The following is a 6,959-nucleotide window of genomic DNA, read 5'->3' on the forward strand; positions in this document are numbered from 1 at the left end:
CCGCTATAACTGCTCGAAGATTGATTGCAATGGTTACACCATTGATGGTTGTTCCATTCACCATAATAATCTTTAATTCTTCAACCAATTTCTTCAAATAATCATCCGCATTTCCCGGCTTAGTATTGCCGCAACAAAATCCCAGCAATCATTGGACGAACATTGCGCATTTCATGTATATTGAAGAGAATCGGCCAAAACTGGAGATTGCTACTTTTGTAAAGAGGTCCCGCTGTGCAAAGCGACGGAAGAAATCATAGCGTTCGGAGAATTTTATCAGGCTTTCTTTTTCCCTCCAACAACAAATTTGTCAAGCCGCTTGTCGAGCTACCCGTCCCTGGCTCCACCTCATACCCCTCTCGCCTGAGCGCGCTGTCGAAGGTTTGGATGTGTTGGTGCGCCAGACGGCCAATTGCTGTCAGCCGTCAGCAGTCCCTGGGGCCTGCCATCGAACTGAACGTGTTAAGCATTAACCATAACTTTGTTAAACTAAGCTTTTGCTTTCGTATGGTGTAGATCTCCAAACTACGGCCCGCGGGCCGCATGCGGCCCTCGGGTGCCTATTATGCGGCCCTTGGCGGCTTAGTTAAGGTTAAAAGAAATAGTTGATTATTGTGACTATTTGTAAAGAAAATATAATTGTTGCTATTCCGAGCCGTACACCAAGCTTAAATATTAGAAAGCTGTAGATGTTTTGTTTATCATGTTAGTATTTTCCTATAAAGACGAAATTTAAACGTTCGCATTAGTAACAGGCAACGGAAAGATGGTCCTCAATGTTAGGATTGACAATATCCTACACTTCGATCCTTTAACCCGACTCCATAAACCTGCAACCAACCGGACTTCAAACTGACAGAAGTGTGTGTCCGCGCTTTTCGTAGCGTCACGTTCTGTCTCCCGCTTGGCAAAGATTAACTCAATTTAATGCCTCTCGCTACTCCTGGCCTTAGTTTTGAAGGAATCATGCGACACACTCGCACTTCACTACCCCATCCCATGGAAAAACGCTCCCACCATCGAGGTGTTGACCAAAATTTCGCTGTGTGCATGAGACACACACTCGCACTCCTCCACCTCTCCATAGCCGATCGCTCCCACCGATGCGAAGTTGCGAGAATTTTTGCTCTGAGCGTGAGACCCTGAAGCGCAAGAGATGACACTATGTGTAAAGACGATCATAATTCGATATGGTCAAAAAGCGTCGATTATCGTTTCATTTATCTGGTAATGATGTTTTCACTTCATCAAAATTTTAAACATTAACAACTAGGCTGATAACAATAGTTGAAATTTAAATCAGAATAAAATCAATTCATTTGAAGTAAAAAAATTCCATTATACTTTATTTTGACCATATGATCAACACTTGTACATAGTGCCATTTACTTTGTGTTCTTCACTCTCGCGTTGTGTTTTGATCGTTCGAAACTCATTGCCAGAACGAATGCAAATTTCATTTGGGAAGGATCGGTGCCGGAAGATGCAGTGAAAATTATAAATAGTTTATAGAAAAGTGGTTAAGTAAATCGTGAAAGATGTCAACGCAGGCGTAAATGCAGTTTGTTTTGTCACTTGATCTACGGGTAAGTGTATGCATAAAAGAAGAATCTTCCAAATGATGTTTGTGTTCTAACAATCGTACTGCTTTTAATGTTTGTTTATTCTTCTATTATTTTCTATCTCACCTAGCAATTTCATTACCAAAGCACCTGATAACCGATCAAAGAAGGTGAATCGGGCATACAGAGTCGCCGTTTAACTTCAAATATCTTCGTGATCGGTAAGTTTTAAAAAGTCCTAGTTTTGTTCATCATTCTAATGCTCGATATATCTTTCATTCTTCAGGAAAACGCATCAAACAGCAAGTGTTTTTCTTCCAACAGCACGCGCCATCGGTGGAGCAAGCAGCCAACGATTTGATCGCCAGTACGCGCCATCAAGAATTGATATTTTGCCAAACAGTACTGTGAATAAAAAACTGCAGACTTACTGTCGGAATTTCCTGGAATTTTTTGATCGGTCTACGCTCGCGGGAATGGTGGGTTCGTTGATGAGAAGGAAAGAAAGGGTGGGAGCGAGGATTAACCAAAAACGCGGCATTGAGAATGAGGGGAGGTGCGCTCAGCCCTCACGCTGGGACACTCACGATGCTTGAAATAAAATGTTAACAAGCATCGATTTCAAGCATGCATGTCGCGCGACATTTTGCCAAGCGGGCTCTTTCTAACTCTTTCTTTTGTATTCTGCATTCGACTCATTAACCTAACTACGTGAAGTGTGAAATAAAAAGCTTGAACTAATATTCTAATTCTTTTCCATCAATCTTATTACTCAACACCATTTTATGTGAAGCAATGCGGCCCGCGAACTGAAAAGTTTGGAGAGACCCCTGGTGTAGATTACACAATTATGATGTGCCTCGGTGTGAGCGTGCGTGTGTGTGCAAAACTGTCGCCAAATGTATTTTCTTCCGGAATGTTATGATCCAAAGAAAGGAAGGTGTTCATGAAAGACGGAAAGACGAGTTGAGGCTATTAGTGATGTGTGTTTTGTTTTTAATTAGCTTGTTGCGTTTGATATCTACGAGTAGATCGAAGTGTTTTAGAAAATCGGCTGCGATAATATGCGAATCTACATCAGCTATTGTAAATGGCCATGTGAATGATTGGTTAAGACCGATGTCTAGTGTTAGGTTTTTTGTGCCGTACGTACCGATTGAGCTGCCGTTTGCAGCGAGGAGTTTTCTGGCTGGCATCGGGTTCATTCTGTCCTTGGCGGATGGTGGTATGACGGAAATCTCGGCGCCGGTGTCGATCAGGAATCTGTTGTTGGTTCTGCTATCGTTCACATAGATGCGCTCGATTACTTCGGCCTTACCGGGGTTCAGCTTGATGCTGGTGCTGGTGGTGTTTAGCGTGGGGCTTGCTTGTAGTGGTAAGCTGTTGCTGCTGCGCTGCTGCGGTGAGCATGCGTTATAGCTGGTGCTCACGGTCTCGGCTGGGTTAGAGAGAAACGCACTTCTTTTTTCGGGAGTAAACTGGCAGATGCTCGTCGAAAAAAATACACTTAGTGTTTGTGTCATTAGAGTGCTCCTTCTCACACTTCTCTGCCTTGTTTCCATGGCGATAGTGGAACCAACAGATCCAGCGGCGCGGTGCCCTTGATGGTGTGCGTGATCGCATGGCGCTAGCAGTTCATTGCCCCCATGGCTGGCTAGACGGATGACGCTGTCTGGATCGAGAATTTCTATGTGTGTTGCTATCTGCATACGAATATCGATCAGCTGTTAGGACTTCATCTAGGCGGCGAGAGGGTGCATCTGTTATGGCATTATGACCAATATTGCCATGACCTGAAACCGTTGTGCACGGTTTAAGCGATAGCGATCCGTCTTGACATACTGTCAGTTTCGAATAAAAAGGAATGCGCAGCTCGCGCTGCGCATGATTTAGCGTCCAAGCTCCAACTAAACACATCGTGTTTATTTAATATTTTGAAAGAACATAACACATCGATGCGAGCTTCTAAACTGCAGGCTGCGGCAGGAGTATCGATCTCATTCACGGTGCAAATGGCATTGCTAGGCGCTTCGAGGATTTTATCCGCCACGCTGGCTTGATCATCAAGCGATGCGGATGGCATTGCAGAAATAATGAAACGAACTGTGATTGGTAAGGCGCGTAACCAAATGTTAGATAGGATGCTATCGGAACATTCCCCTCCCATTCTGCGCATCTCGGAAAGCAGCATACAGTCTGTTCCCGAGTTACGCGGTTTCTGCGTTCCCGACGAATCCGCGTAACTCGAATATCCGCGTAAGTCGAATTTCTCGTTTTTTGACTAAAATACTATTGATTACTTGGAATTTTGATTTAATTTAGTGTTGTTATACACTTTATCATTTATTCGATATGATTCGTGCAGAAAATTCTATTATTTCAGGCTTTGAAGCGGTTTCAATTTGTTAGCAAAAATGCAATTTATACCAAACTTGAAGCAAATTGTACTGATTTGACATTTGATCTGTCAAATTTAGAAAACCGCGTATGTTCGAATCCGCGTAAGTCGAGAATCGTGTAACTCGGGAACAGACTGTACTCGGTTTCCGGTCGCCAAGCGAAACGCCCGAGATTAAGCTTGTAAGGCGTTGGTTTTCCGACGGCAGAAAAAAATCGATGACCGATTTTTTTATGGTAGAGTATGTATCAGCCAAGGTCGACTTGTTGCATTTTGCAATGGCGGCGTGAAAGAACTTTGCGCGGGTACTGAGTGCAACGATCACTGCGTTAAACTTGTGCTTATCGGAAGCAACGTTGTTAATATAAAATGCCGCTTCTAAGCAAACAAACCATGTTTCCACATCTTCGGAGTCGAATTCGGGAAAGCGTATTTTGGCGTATGAGCTCTCAATCTCTGCCTCTTCTAGTTTTGGCTGCCGGATAATAGGCGTTGGCTGTAGCTGTGCAGGCGAATGCTGGGCTGCTATCGCTGGGGCAACAATCACCGGTGCTGGTGCGGGGTCGGTCATTGTCCTTCACTCGCGATTATTATATGGCGAAACACTGAACTTGTTAACGCAACGCGCGAAATATTTTCGAGCCGTATAAAATCAATAGCACTTCGCGGAAGTAGAGTACGCGGTCGAACACTAGCGGCGATAAATTACACGATTGTAATTTTTGAGATCGAAACTAAACTTTTTCGGTTTTCGCGTTCGGGGTCACGAGTTATAGGGTTATCGTATCAACTACTAGCTACTTTGGATGCACAGATGTGCGAAATGATTTTACTCACGTTTCGTTCGCTTAGCGGTCAATATGAAAAGAGAGCATTTTTATTCTATTTCCGATGCACGGTAGTGCAATTATCCGGTTCGGTACGATTACCGAATTTAGCCGATTGCTTGTATGCGGTGTAACACAAGTGTGGTGTAACGCAGGTGTGGTGTATTAGCGCAACTACACACCTGTGGTGTGGCGCAGCTTGCGTGCGAGGTACGCCACAAGGCCCCTGTCAATAGTAACTGATGACCGGGAGGAGGGGGTACTGCCACACAGCTGTTGAGAGAATGAACAGTATACTTAAATTGCTGGCGGAGGGAGGCGGGGAGGCCATGAGACCCCTACGATCAACGGTAACAGGCCCTAAAAGTTTTGCCGGCATGGGGGGGAAGGGGGTGCAAATTGTTCTCGAGTCACGGGGCCCCAACGACCATCTTTCCTTCCCTTGTCGCTAATACTCTGTCCACTTGTAGACATACGGCATATTACAGACTAGAGATCTTCGGCGACCGTCTAGTCCACCTACCGTTAGATCCGCCGCTGGTTCATGACGGTGTTTTTTATTGCGGAGGTGCATCCTTCTCCCTGCCTGCGGCGTATGCATCGGGCAGGAGACAGTGTGGCAGTATGCAAGTTGCCCGCTGGATAGGAGCGGTTCTGCGACACCACCATCATTCCGCACATCTTAACAGCATGCCCGTCGTGGGTTCTAACCGCGTATAAACCGTCTGCCGTAGCAAGGGCTGACTATCCGGCTACGTGGTATTCAAGTCTTGAAAAGGCTTGCACGATCGCGTAGGCTGTAATGACAATAATTGTTGGTACGATATCGACCTCGTGCGGATTAGCCAAGCGAATGTTTATGAAAACAACGAGCTGTCAAGGACAGCTCGAATAATTTATTTAGAAAACATCAGATATCGCTGCTGAACAGACAAGGGCAGAAAGATAACCCTTAATATGAGACAACTATATTAACGATTTTAGGGCCAATGAGCAATAAGTTCGGCTAAGGTCGTTAAGCAGGGTCAAGCGGGTTCAACACAGATCAGCTGTTGAACAAAAAGCGCCATCGAGACAGTAGCAAAAGTCAAGCGACACAAGAACGACTAATTTTTAAACTGTGCAATAAAGTCCAAATAAGCCTCGAAAATCTTTCCAAATACTCAATAAACTGTTACCAGGCGTAACACAGTGGTGTAAAGACGAACTTTAGGGAAAAATATTTTTTCTGTTTATTTCTAGCATTTATAATTTTAACTTAAACTAGAAAAGTTTTTTAGTATAAAGATGAAATTTCAAAGGATTTCATTGATTTGTTCAAAAGTTATAATGCTTTGAACCTGAAAGTCTTGGCTTATTGGCCGTTTTTTTAGCCGAATCCAATGACATAATGTATTTGCTTAAAACTTCGTTTGTGTTCTACCCAGAAATTTAAAAAAATACAGCAATTATCCGCAGTACGCGATACTCTGTGTACGCGAATTCGCAGTACGCGATTCCTCTAAATTTGACAGCTCCATGTGGTTTTTGCAAATATTTTAAATACGTGTAATATTTTATGCTCTTTTTGAATTTCCTTAATGTTTTTAATGCATTTTGCATTAAATTTGTGCAAAAGATACCTGTTTTATAACAAAAACTTTAATACAAAACTCTGTGGCGATATATTTCAACCCTCGAACCGGTAGTGTAAACTATTATTCCATAGGAATCCGCTATACGCGAAAACTCGAGATACGCTATTGCACTCAGTCCCGCACGATAGCGTATATCGGATAATGACTGTACATCGTTGAAAGGTATTTTCTTCGTCTTTAAGAATCTGTAAATAGACTTAAGCTATTGTTACTAGTTAAAAAGTTACTACAAAACATATATGTAAAAAACAAAAAAAATATACAAACCATTCAATTTTATAGAGCGCCATTTTTTTTCCTGTAACTTCCTGTTGTTGCTATACACATTGAATTCAAGTTTAACACTTTCTACAACTTCACTGAAAAAATTTCGGTCCCCGTTTGTCTCCTCTAAGCGCTGCAGCAATTTAAAAGATGATTGAGTGAAATACTAAATGCAACGAACAGAGCTAAAAATACGACATTTTTGCGATTAACTACTCTGTGCTTATTCTTGAGGTGCAGTGGTCAATTTTTACAACCTAACAACATACCC

At 43.0% G+C, this 6,959-nt stretch overlaps 1 long non-coding RNA gene across 1 annotated transcript; it reads left to right on the forward strand.

Annotated features, from left to right (window-relative positions):
- Positions 1-1,309: 1,309 nt before the first annotated feature.
- Positions 1,310-1,980, forward strand: LOC120902738. The gene is made up of 3 exons (XR_005739469.1): positions 1,310-1,586; positions 1,693-1,783; positions 1,849-1,980. It is a non-coding gene; the product is annotated as an uncharacterized LOC120902738 (long non-coding RNA).
- Positions 1,981-6,959: the final 4,979 nt, after the last annotated feature.

The sequence above is a fragment of the Anopheles arabiensis genome, chromosome 3 (genome assembly GCF_016920715.1).
Source record: "Anopheles arabiensis isolate DONGOLA chromosome 3, AaraD3, whole genome shotgun sequence".
In the NCBI taxonomy this organism is placed as follows: Eukaryota; Metazoa; Arthropoda; class Insecta; order Diptera; family Culicidae; genus Anopheles; species Anopheles arabiensis.